This window comes from Magnolia sinica, chromosome 2 (genome assembly GCF_029962835.1).
Source record: "Magnolia sinica isolate HGM2019 chromosome 2, MsV1, whole genome shotgun sequence".
In the NCBI taxonomy this organism is placed as follows: domain Eukaryota; kingdom Viridiplantae; phylum Streptophyta; class Magnoliopsida; order Magnoliales; family Magnoliaceae; genus Magnolia; species Magnolia sinica.
In genome coordinates this window covers 49,269,642-49,283,534 of record NC_080574.1, presented here as the reverse complement: position 1 = coordinate 49,283,534, position 13,893 = coordinate 49,269,642, and the positions used below count along the sequence as shown (strand labels likewise).

Below are 13,893 nucleotides of genomic sequence, written 5' to 3'. Positions count from 1 at the left end.
AATATAATATTAATATATTATATTATATTAATATAATATATGATATGATATAAGCCGAGTTCTATAAGCAATAAGTGGGGGCTCAACCCAACTCGGTTTGAGTTTGAACCGAGTTGACTCAGGGCCTACATGATAACAACCCCACTCGCCCTCTTTATCCCTGTCTTTCCTTTTTCTCTTCCCTTTCTTTCTGCTTCTCTTTTCCCCCCTTTCATCCCTGCTGGAATATCCAGCAGGCTTGAACCCAAGCCCAACTCTACCTAGCTCATGTGGGCCATCCCCTGACTCGGCAGTGAGTCAGTTGTGGGATGACTCGCCCCGAACTCAACCGCACCACCGATCAGACCTTCCCTTTCTCCCAGAGTTCCACTAACAAAAAATCGAGCAAAGGTTATGGACTTTGAAAGCTTTTAGCCACGGATTAAACCCATAGCAATTGTATTAGGGATTTAATCCGTAGCCAAAGCCTAATTGATCTGTAGCTAAAGCATACCTCCTCACCTAAATCTTATTAAACATAACTGGTGCTTAAGGGGCTCCATGGGGTCCATTGGAATATATGTGTTTGATCTAAGTCGCCCATCAATTCTGATATATAATTTCAGTGGATAAGCTCAAAAATTATCTATATTAAATGTGCAAGTGGACCACACTATAAGAAATAATAAAAATTAAATTTCTACTATCAATATGTTGTGTGGTCTCCTTAATGATTCGATCTGACTCATTTTTTGTATCAGCACTTAAAATAATAATTTAAAATTAATGGACGGAGTGGATATATAAAATGTATAACAGTGGGCCCCACAGTCCTAAAACCCATGACGTCCCAAAGGGGCTGTCCGTCACGCGCCCCTCAAAAACCCAAAGCGCCCTCCCAAAAACAAAACCCGTCCGTCCTCCCTTTTCTCCCGCGCGCAGTAGATGAAAACCCATCTCTTAATCTCTCTCTCTCTCTCTCGCACTCAGCCTCTCTTTTTCCTTTGCCCCCTCTCGATCTCTCGCTTTCCCTAACCCTCTTTCCCTATCTCTTGGCCGCATTCCCCTCTCTCTATTTTCAAAACCCCCTTTCGCTGCAAGAAGGAGAAGAAGAAGGAAAAGGAGAAGAAGAAGAAGCACGGTTAGTTTCTCTCTCTCTCTCTCTCTGTTTCTGAAATCTGTTGCATTTAGATGCTCAATCCTTCAATCCCTATGATTCCCCATGAATGGAAACTGATCATGTCACCTTGAATCCTTCAATCCCTATGCATTCTTTCAACCCTTCAATCCGCATTCCCCTCTCTCTGTTTCTGAAATCTAAAAATGCTTTGTGGGCTCCACCATAATATGTGTATGCAGGCCATTCATTTTTTTCAGCTCATTTTAAGGCCAAATCTCAGGTGGATCACACCATAGGAAATTGTGGTGATTGAACGCCCACCATTAAATACTTCCTAAGGTCATAAGAATCCCTCATTTAGTGATTTTTGAATTTTTTTTTAAGGTGTGTTTTTGGATCTGTTGTCATATACACAATAACATTTGTATATGTGCTCGTTTGTTTTTTTTTTTACATTGTGGGTTATTCTATAGACAGGTAGTTGGGTGTATGTAGTATTGGGACTAAAACATCTGCCCCATTGGCTGATATGTTGTGTGCCTCATGGGATGAACATGTCCCTTACATAGGACTCCCATCTGATTCACTTTGTTAGCTAATTTTTATCTGGTATTTAGTTAATCATAGACGATGGGATGTTTCATTTTCTGTTTTGTTTGTTTAATTGATACTCTGGTAGTGCATGCTTGATACACATGCACATTGAATGAATTGTGTAGTTGTGAGTCGGTTCTGTTGAGCATTTCTAGCTCTTTTTCATCTACTATAGTTTTTCAGGTGTTTTTCATTTCTAATCATCCAATACTGTCCCTCCTATCCAATGATCAGGTACCCAAATAAGAATGATTGTTGTTCATGATGGATCTAAATTAGCACATGGATCATCTACTACCCTCTGCCAGAGTATCAAAGTTTTCTCTTTAGGTTGTTTCACATGCTGTCCGTGTGTGTTTGATCTGATAATTCAATAAAATCTAATCAAAACAGAGGAAAGATGCTTGTAGATGTGTGAGATTCGTTTAACCCACATTGTGATTGTGTGAGATTCAGCTCAATATGCATTGAAATTGAGAATGGAAATGTCCTAGTGAAGGGATGAATAACCTGCTACAAGATTGGTTTTGTCATGCCCCAAACCCGAAAATCGGATTCATAGGAATCTTGATCGCCGAATCTGGTGCCGACAGCCTCCATAGTACCCCATTCTTGGCTTCTAATGTTTATACACCAGATTCCGATCCTGGGATCCTACAAGGAGGATTTTTTTTTGTACATTTAACTCGTAATAAGCATAATCACAAGTATACCCAATTTGCAAAGACAACATCAAGTGGACTGCGTCCATGGGCCGCACCAATGGGCTTCATATACATCGATTGGGCTGCATCGACGAGCCACGCTAATGGGCCTAATACATATCACAATGGGCCTCAAACCTTGGGCCATCATATACATCAAGATGGGCCTCAACAATAGACCTTATACACATCAAGGTGGGCCTCAACTCAACAACAGACCTTATACACATCAAGGTGGGCCTCAACAACGAGCCCTATAAATTCCCAAAAAAATGAGTTATATTGAAGGATCATTTGGACCATATCACAAATAGCAGTGGAGATAATGATTTTTACCATTATAAAAATTCCAGGGCCCACCATCAAGTTCATTTTCCATCCAGTCTGCTAGTAAGGTCGAAGCTTACGGAACGGTACGGGCTAGGATACGAGTCTCACAGCTCTCCCCTCCTAATAAAAATTTCGTCCTCAAAATTTATAGAACAAACAAGGGAAGAGAAAACATCATCAAGTATATATGTCAAGGCTCAATCAATTTACAAAAGGATGAAGGTAGTGCTCTCTAATCTCAACCTCGCCCTCCCAAGACGCATCATTAATACTATGGTGACCCTACTAATCTTCAAACTGATCAGAGACGATCGAAACTGGAATACTATGTAGCCTCACAATCTCAACGGTAGGGGGCTATATCAGAAAATCTCTAAGTTATTCGAACTTGGGGATCAAATCATTCTAAGTTCTCAACAATCATATAGTGAAGGGTAGCTATCAGCAGATATGTGATGTTATCTTCAGGTATTCCCAAGTTATGCTCTGATACCAAATTCTATCACGCCCCAAACCCGAAAATCGGATTCACAGGAACCTTGATCGCCGAATCTGGTGCCGACAGCCTCCATAGTACCCCATTCTTGGCTTCTAATGTTCATACTCCAGATTTCGATCCTGCGATCCTACAAAGAGGATTTTTTTTTTGCACATTTAACTCGTAATAAGCATAATCACAAGTATACCTAATTTGCAAAGACAACATTAAGTGGACCGCGTCCATGGGCTGCACCAATGGGCTTCATATACATCGATTGGGCTGCATCGATGGGCCGCGCTAATGGGCCTAATACATATCACAATGGGCCTTAACCCTTGGGCCATCAAATACATCAAGATGGGCCTCAACAACAGACCTTATACACATCAAGGTGGGCCTCAACAATGGGCCCTATAAATTTCCAAAAAAATGAGTTATATTGAAGGATCATTTGGACCATATCACAAATAGCAGTGGAGATAATGATTTAATGATTTTTACCATTATAAAAATTCCAGGGGCCACCATCAAGTTCATTTTCCATCCAGTCTGCTAGTAAGGTCACAAAGACCTGGTTGGGAGGAAAAACAAATATCAATTTAGTCCAAGACTGTCGTGGTCCAAAAAGGACTCCAATGGTAGGCGTTCATCTCTCCACTATTTTCTGTAGTGTGGTCCACTTGATAAATCTGCCTCTTTTTTTTTTCTCTTAAGCCTAAGACGGGCTTGCCAATAGGATGGTGGGTCACCGAAAAGATGGACGGTTTGGATGGAACACAACCATCAGGTGGGGCCGTAAATGACATCGTCCAAATAGATGGTGTAGATGAAATACATACACTACGGTGAGTCCCACCAGAACTTGCTGATGTCAACATCACAGCCGCAAGCTGTGTGAAATATGCCAACCCAACCGTTCATCAGGTGGGTCCCACGTACGTGGCCCACCATATAGTATTATTAATACAATAAACATTAGTTAATATAATATCATATATTATATATACTGCATAATGGCAGAAGGCAACTCAAACTCACCATCCAGATACATCTAGATGGTCCTGGATGGTACAGGTAATACATATATTAAAGATGGGTCCCACGTAGGAGTGGCCCACCATTCATTTATTCAATATATATGATATTATATTATATTATAATATAACACATAAGATATCGTATTATATATCATATCATATACTATAATATATTAATATTATATTTAACATTTACAATGTCCAGGCCATGCATCATTCGTAGCCCCACACGTGGGGTGGATCCAAACGTCCAGTGGTGTGGACAGTAGAATAAAACACATGCATCATGGTATGGCCCACTGCCCGTGGACTGTGTGGAATACAGTACATACATCAGTGGGTCCCACGTGGGGCCCACCGTAAGGACTATCTTTACAGATACCTGAATTGAGACTCAAATTTTTATATTTACCCAAAATCTGCTTCCTTGTAGTGTGGGTCACCAGAGTTCATTGTACGACTAATTTTTAGAGGGACCCACTGTTTAAAAGGGGCCCATAAAATGCACGGTGGTGATGTTCAACTCACACCATGGTGGGGCCTGAGGTGGGGCCCACTGACCCCGTGCCAATCTAAGCTTCGGACGCTGCCTGCTGCAGCGTCCTTTGGATGCTAACAGCAGCAGCAGCGTCTGCTATATATTTTTTTTTATTTAATTATTTTTTAAAGATTTTTATAGGTGGGGTCCACATCAAGGGAATCCAGTCCGTTAGCTGGGTTCCTTAGCTCAAGATGGGTCTACCAAGTCCGAAGTTGGTAGGTTTGACACATAGAAATTTCGCAGTGGGCCCTATAAAGTCCTCACTATTAAAAGTAATGTTTAGATGGTGTGGCCTACCAGAGTTTCAGATTGGCTCCATTCTTCAGCTCAACGCCTAAAACGGGTGGAGAAATAGGATAGACGGTGTGGATTATATACAAACATCAAGGTGGGGCCCACAGGAGTGGCCCACCCAAAAGTTTGGAATCAAGCTAATGTTTTTATTTCCAGTGCACGTCCAGCATCTCTGGACGCTGGACGAACGACTGATGGTGGGCCTCAAATGCATGGATGGTTTGATGCAACACATGCATCATGTGGTGGGGTCCACATTCACCAGCTTGGTGACATCAGTACACACACTCCATGTTAGCCACCCCCACTAGAGATCAGTGCCAAGAGCTCAGGTGTTGAAACGAGATATCTCTACTCAGTTTGCCAGTTGAGCTATGGACCTATGTGTGCACTGCACGGTGGAGTCCCACCGTCTATGATGGACGGTGCTGATAAAATACAAATTAGTGGGGCCCACTACATTAGAACAGATAGAGAGACAGAGAGAGACGGTGATAGAGGGACCCCGCCACTAAGGGCCCCTCATGGATACAACACATACATCAAATGGGTCCCACAACAAGTGGGCCTTTGAAAATTAAAATTAACGGACGATCACCCACCTATGGCCTCCTTCTTTAGCTCCTTGGACTTCTTGGCTCCTAAGTTCCTTCTTTAAGGGAGTGAGATGAATTTTGAAGGGTTGGATGGTTGGATGAGGGGTTAAGAAAATGGGCCCTTTCTTGCATTCTTCTCTCCTTAGAGATTTCCTCTCATGGAAACTTGGAATGGAATGAGATGGAGAGAGAGAGAGTGATGGGATGAAAATGGGTGGGTGGAGTGGGTGTTGTAAGAAAAGGATATGGATGGTATGGGCTTGTTTGAATTTTAGTAAAAGAGTGATGGATAGGGAGAGAGAGAGTTTGACTTATGGGAAAAGAGGGAGTGGTCATTTGTACTTAAGATAGGGTGAGGTGGCATGGGGTATGGGTAATGTACTTGACTTGACGGATGTGACATGTTGTAGAGATTCCCTTAAAATTCACAACACACGGCGTTTCTCTTGAAATGAACATGGGCCCACATCTTCTAGCCTGGGTATCGGTTCGGTGCGCGAGTCACGTCGTTGGAACCGCGGCGACGATGAAATCGCTAGGGTACTAGTTTCGAGTCGAGTCGACTATAATATGCAGGACTCTTAGGATCGCGCGCAACATCGAATATAGGTCAAGGGTCGCCGAAATTCGACCGGGAGGACCGCGAAAGCCTACGGAACGGTACGGGCTAGGATACGAGTCTCACAGGTTTGCTTTAGGTTCCTTCACTGATTATGAAAATATCTATTGAAAATTAGGTTCCCTCATTATAAAAGTATCTAGTTTTCTTCTCCAATTTAGCCCATTGGAGGTGGTTACTTCTGTTTATAGTCATGCTGGAACTATTCGAAGCCCGCGCCAAATTGTTTATGGCTGTTTGAATTCTGAAGGAAACAAAGGAACCATGTAATCTGAAAAATCTTGGCATGGCAATCCTTAGTAAATCATTACAAATGAGAAACTTTTTTCAACATGTCTCTAGTCGTTTGCCTTGCTAGATTAAAGTCAAACTTGGGAGGTGCTTCCATCTGTAGTGAGGTCTATTGTTTATGGTGTGGTTTGCACCCTTAAAAATTGTGGTGAAACAAACCATGCTAACCGTGAAAACTTTTTTGATCGGTTCCAAGTGTAGTTGACTGTAAATGAGTGGTAATTATTTACATTTTCATTATGCATGAATTAAATTAATTTGCATTATGGCATGTTATATAAGTTTTGGATTTTTTTTAAAAAAAAGGTCCAGTGTAATGTTTATTTGCTATCCAACATGTTGATTTATGTTAGACAGATCTAGATGAAGGGAAAACATAAATATCATCTTAATCCAAAACTTTATTGCCCTAATAAGTTTTTAATGGTGGGTGTTCAATTACCATCTTTCCTTTGGTGTAGTCTACTTAAGATTTGAATCTACCTCATTTTTTGATAATTAGCTAGAAAAATGGATTGACTGTTGATGCAAATGCTAACAGGTTCAAATGTAACCATGTTGATGCGAATGCTAACAGGTTCAAATGTAACCATGTGCCGCATGTAACATTCGATCAATTTCCCTTTAAGATTCAACAGATAGAGAGAGAGAGAGAGAGAGAGAGAGAGAGAAGGATTCCACTCTTCACTCTATTACTTTTCTAATGGGTATCTTTGGAAGATTGGAGCTTTAGCATCATCATGCTCTATGCATTGGAATAAAGCAAATGATTATTCAAATCCCTAAGCACACAATTCCAATGTTTGTAAAATAACATGCTTGCTCCCATTGGTAAATACTACCCTCACCCAATTTGCTTAAGATGATACTAAATGTGGTATCCACTTGTGAAGTTGCTAAAGATCATGTGAAGAGTATGAGTATGCATGAAAAAATAATAATCTTGGACATACTAGGTATTTTAAAAAAATATATCTATAGGTGTGAATACTCATGTTTATTCAATAAAGATTTTATAAGTACTTGATATATTAGAATTGCATGCGAGACTTTTCATCTATGCAAGTGGTTTAAGATTTTACTTATAAATTACATTATTAATTTATTGTAAAAATACAATGATTGCAAACTCCTTAATACATTGTATTTGGTAGATAATATCTATCTGGGTCCAATCATCTGATAGCACTTCCTTCATTTCTAACTTTGAGGAGGATAGTGCATTAGGCTAATTTTCAACTTTAATTTTTGGTAAGGTGAAGGTTGAAAATGGACCCCTTGGTTAATCGAGATTCAGTTGTAATGAATAGGGAGTGGATGACACTAAGTTTCCCAGACCCACGTTTTATTTCTGGAATAAGAAGTTTTTTGAAGTTTACACAAGAAAACCTTCCTGGTAAAGAATTTGTTCCTTGTCCATGCACCACTTGCAGATGTGCACGTTTTCTAGTTTCTTATGATGATATGGAAATACATCTAATAAAAAATGGATTCGACCTAAGCTATAGGGTTTGGAACATGCATGGGGAGCATGTATCACCTAAGTATATTGTACGCGAATCAAGTTTCCAACAATACCATAGTATCCAGAACTTAAATGAGGTTCACAACGCGATCGTTCAAGAACTTGGTGGTAATAACCTAGATGAAGTTGTACAGGATGAGCCGAATGTGACCCCTATAGTTGAAGGCGTCTTTGGAGAAAACAAAACTAATGAGTTTGAAGCAAACCTATGAGATGCAATGACTAAGCTATACCCTGGGGCCCAAGATTTCACCGTGCTGACTTTCATTATATAACTTTTCAAATTAAAGGTGAATCATGGATGGAGTGAAAAAAGCTTTACAGAGCTCCTTCAACTACTAAAGAAGGTGTCACCTTCCAGTAACAAGGTCCCAACTAATACCTACCAAGTGAAGAAGATCATTACAAAGTTAGGTCTTGATTATGTGAAAATCTATGCATGTCCAAATGACTGCATCTTATACTGGAAAGAGAACGAGATGAAAACCATTTGTCCAAATTGTAAAACTTCTAGGTGCAAGATTGAAATAGATTCTGAGAGAAAATAATCTCAAATACCTAGGAAGGTGTTAAGGCATTTTCCATTAACACCAAGGCTACAAAGAATGTTTAGTGTGCGATGGTTGGTGAAAGAAATGTTTTAGCACTCAACCAGGAAATTTCAACATGAAAAGATGGAGCATCTAGTTGATTCTATTGCATGGAAGAATCTTAATAATAAGTATACAAATTTTTCAGCTGAGCCTCACAATGTTCGATTGGGTTTGGCTATAGATGGGTTTAACCCATTCGACGCTTTCAGTATGTCGTATAGTTCATGGCCCGTTATGTGTGTGACGTACAACCTTTCACCAAAGCTTTGCTTGAAACCTTAATTTACTATGTTGACTTTGCTTGTTAAGGGACCGCGACAACCGGGAAAGGATATTGACGTTTATTTACAGCTATTGATTAATGAATTGCAAAAGTTATGGCGAGAAGAGGTCACGACGTTCAATGCATACCATGAAAACAAATTCAACATGTGCATTGTTCTACTTTAGATAATCCATGACTTTCCAGGATATGGTAATGTTTCTAGTTGTAGGACAAAGGGTAAGTATGGTTGTCCTGTATGTGATCCCAACACAGATTCTTTGCGACTCCAATATGGAAAGAAACATGTTTGTATGGGCCACAGACGATGGTTGCCAATGTTAGAACAATCTAGGAAGGACATAAGTGCTGGCATGTTCAACAAGAAGATAGAGAAATGACATTAACCAATTCGTCTGGATGGGATTGAGGTTAAAAGATAAACTGCAAACTTGAATATGCAGTGGGGGAAGACTGGGAAGAGTAATATAAGGGTTATTGATGGAGGCTGACAAGAGCTAGCGGATGATGTTGAATCACCGTGGTTCTTCAAACGGTCTATTGGAAAGATATTCTCATGCATCACAACCTTGATGTCATGCATATAAAGAAAAATATATGTGAAATCCTTGTTGCCTTGATGTTGAACACGCCTGGCAAAACCAATGATGATATTAATGCACGCAGGGATCTGAAACAATTAGGAATTAAGAAGCGTCTATGGTTGAAAAAGAACAACAGAAGGTGATTCAGAAACAAGGTCCTTTCTGTCTAAGAAAAGAAGAGAAAAAACTTTTCATCCAGACTTTGCATGAGTTGCGTGTTCCGATCGGTTTTAGTGCGAATTGGAGGACCATTGTAAAGGAAGATTGCATGGATTTAAAGGGAATGAAGTCTCATTCTTACCATGTGTTGATGCAACATCTACTCCTAGTTCTCATCCAGCATGCATTCAGGGATAGGAAGGTCATTCATCCTAAAATTATAAGCTTTTGCACCTTCTTTAATGCCTTGTGCTCGACAACCGTAGACCTTCAAACACTCCTTACTCTCGAGAGGGGCATGGCTAGGACGTTATGTCAGCTTGAGACTATATGACTGCCATCAATATTTGTCATTATAATGTATTTGTCAGTCAATTTGTGTTACAAGGCTTGCATATGTGGTCCTATATACTATCGATGGATGTATCAATTCGAAAGGTATGCTGTGAGCTTAATAAGAATAAATCGGCTTAACATCTACAGTTGCATGTATATAAATGTATCATTAACTTTGTCAGGTTCATGAAAACATTCAAGGCCTATGTCTGTAACAAGACACGACCTGAGGGTTGTATCGTAGAGCAGTACATCCAAGAGGAGACAGTTATATTCTGCAACCAATATAGAGAAAAACAGAAAACAAGCCTACTAAAAGAGTTGGAAAAATGGTTTAACGGAGTCATTCCAGGACTAAGTAAGTTGGAAGATATAGTTGATGATGACCCTAATGATGATGACATTGGTCCAGTAGGTTCGGGTCAAAGTGTTATCGTAGAGGGTATTGAATATGAACAAGCTCGTACATGGGTACTGAAGAGTCATCCCAATTATGATGAGTGGGAAGGATATGTACAATAAGCTCATATATATATATATATATATCTTCCTTACTTTATGTGATTTCAATATAACAATGTTATCGAATATCGCGCAGGAAGCACAAAGATTTCTTGCAGTGATGCTATAAGAAAACCAATAGGGTGCCTAGCGAGGATGAATTCATATCTTGGTTGAAGAGGCAACCAGAGTTCATTGAATCTGACGATAATGAATTTAAAGATGTAGTGAGAGGACCTCTAGCTTTTTCTATGCAATACAATAAGTATTGTATTAATGGTTTCCTCTTTGTCACTAAGGACTATGAGGAGAATAAAACGAACTAAAACAGTGGGGTTAGTATAAAGGGTATGATAACCTTCCAATCAAGTGCTAAGGATATCAATACAGTGGATGAAAATCAACCTTACTACGGAGTCCTTCGTAGAATTATCCAATTAGAGTACCAAAAAGGGTACAAGCCTATCCTATTTAATGTGATTGGGTGAAAGTGACACATCATGGTGTTTCATTTGATGTCGAAGCGAATCTGAGATTAGTAAATTTGTCTACTCTTTACAATTCAGATAAAGTCGGTGACGAGCCCTTCATTCTTACAGAGCATGCCATGCAAGTTTTCTACTCCAGAGATCCAAAAAATCCTGACTGGCATGTGGTCTTGGAGGTTCCAAAAAAAAAAAATTGTCGAAGAAGAGACTTGTGTTCTATCGGAGCGATTAAAGGCTGTAAGTAATGCCGATGTAGGACCTGATCTCACCTCATTAGCAATTGTTGATGAGTTGATATTCAATGAATCTGAAGACGTCAGTGTTATAGTTGAGAAAATAAAGAAAAAAAAAATGATTAAAGAGAATCTACTAATTTGTTTGTATTTTCTAAGCATGTAACAAAATGATATTTATTGGAGGAAATCTAATCAAGGTTTGGATAATATAGTGAATTTTTTGTACTTTATCTGTGATCTAAATTATTTCTTAACCATTAGTTTTTTTTTCTTTTCTTTTCTTTTCATATTAGGGAAGAAATAGGCACATGGATTCACAACCAGGGGTATAGGGTGCGCAGTTGCTTGGGAGTACAGATTCAAGAAACACCAAAGGTAATAAGATACTTCTCCTTAATTATATATATAAATTTTTTTTTCTTATATATCGGTAGTAATCAATGATGTGTGTATATAACTGTTATTCTTTTCATGTAATTGTGTCAGCTTCTTCTTCATCTAGAAAGAGAGACATTACTAGGGGGGTCTTTTTACTTGTGTAACCTGATAGGAAAAAATTCTTAAAGACGAATGAATTCAGGCAACCGAATGAGGACTGTTCTAATCACAGAGACTTTGCATCGCATGTCGGTGTCCTCACCCATTCTCATATCCCGATCATATACCTGGACTTTTGCTAGGTGCCTCATGAACAAATTCATATGGTCACAGATAGATTGTCACAGTTTTATGAGTTTGAGAGTCAAAGTTGGGATGTAAGTCTTAATTATGTCACACAAGGCATCAATGAAGCGTAGAGGAATTACAAGAAAAGATTGACTGCAAAATATATTAAAAACAAGGATCGTATTGCTGTGAGAGGTGGTCCCCCACCCCGAAGGTATCCCTATAAAGGATTGGAGGGTCTTCGTGGATCAACATACCACCGAGGATTTCAAGAGGGCAAGCGCAAGGAATAAAGTCAATTGGGCCAAGTTAAAAGGACTTGCATGTCTTGGGAGGTACAGCATGGTGTTACTTGCCATAAGATGGTATGTATTTAAAAATAGATATTATAGTTTAAAATTGAATTTAAATTTGAATTATCATTTATTTAAATTTATTAATAATGTGTATTTGAATGATATGTAATGTGCCAAAGGTGATGGAGAAGAATCTTACCTCTGAGGCTGAGATAGGTGGATGTGAAGTCTTCTTAAGAGCCCATACAAGAAAGGACAAAGTTGTCCAGTATCCTGACCTTGTTGTAAGTGCATCCCTCGTACCACTAACTAGTACCCTTATGAAAAGCCTATGTATAACTTTGAATTATATAACATTCATTTGTATTTTTTCACAGGAAAAACTAAATGAGCTCTATAGTAGCAATTATGCTTCTAGGATGACCGACGTGGATGATGCCCTTACAGAGGTACTAATAAAATTTAAAAATTACTTAAGTTTTATGGTAATTATGAATATCTTAATAACTTGATTTACATTATTTTACAGTTGGTTGGTTTTGACAGTAGAGGGCAAATGCGGGGTCTAGGTTTCTCAATAAGCAAGATAGGACTGAAGAAGTCAGCCCCTGCTCGTTCAAAGGTAGAGAATGTGATAAAAGAAAAAGAGTGCGTAACTCAAGAGTTATTTCAGGTGAAGAAAATATTGGATGTTATGACTCAAGAGCTATTTGAGATGAAGAAAACATTGGCGGATATGCAGAAAGAGGGACAATATACTAAAAATCTCTCATCACCAACAGTCGCTAAATCTGCTCAGGCATCGTCGGTATGTAAGTATAAATTTTTTACACTATTGAGCTTACAATTATATTATAAACGCTAACAATACCAATGCCATTTTATGTGTAAATGCAGCCAGATATTATATATATCGGTAAGAGATTCGACTTGCTTGGTTTTGGAAAACGCGGTGTAGTTGTTCATGGTCAAGTACATGAAGTTAATCCAAATGCAACTATCCATTGTTGTCCTAATTGAGGTTATACAACCTGGCACTCCTTTGTGGAAAGAAGATGGGTTCACATCTACACTTGGAGAGGCCAGTTCAGGATCATTTGTGCAATGAGGGAAAGAGGCTTTGAGAATTCAATAATTTGAATAAATTTAGTACTCTATAATTGAACATTTGTAGTGTGCATGTCTTTTTTGGTTATGTTATATGATGTTTGGCTTGTTTGTTTCTTAATTTTGAACTAATTTGGCACTTATTTTTTTTTAAAAAAAATATTGAATGAATTTTGTGCTCTATATTTGAATGTATTTATAGTCTTAGGCTCCATTTGGTCATCACATTAGTATTTATGAAAATATTTTTTTAAAAAAAACCAAATGGAGCCTAAGCCCTTTTTTAACTCCGCCAATGCAACTCTTTACGTTGTCGGTCCCAAGCCCGGGTAAAGGAGGAGGGAGAAGTGCTTTAGAATGAGATTGTTAACTATGGAAGAGATCCTGAAAATGCAGTGAGTATCTCTGGTTTTATAGTTTTACTTGTACATTCCTGTATTGATTACTCAAGCATGACGGTTATGCGCATTCTTTCAGGTGGATGTTGCATGTGGGAGGATTGGAGCTGCATTTTCAGATTCAAGCATCTGGTA

The 13,893-nt window shown here is 38.9% G+C and overlaps 1 non-coding gene across 1 annotated transcript; it reads left to right on the top strand.

Moving 5' to 3' along the window:
* Positions 1 to 1,635: 1,635 nt before the first annotated feature.
* LOC131238443 (small nucleolar RNA snoR99) lies at positions 1,636 to 1,740 on the top strand. Its single transcript, XR_009167852.1, has one exon. It is a non-coding gene; the product is annotated as a small nucleolar RNA snoR99 (small nucleolar RNA).
* Positions 1,741 to 13,893: the final 12,153 nt, after the last annotated feature.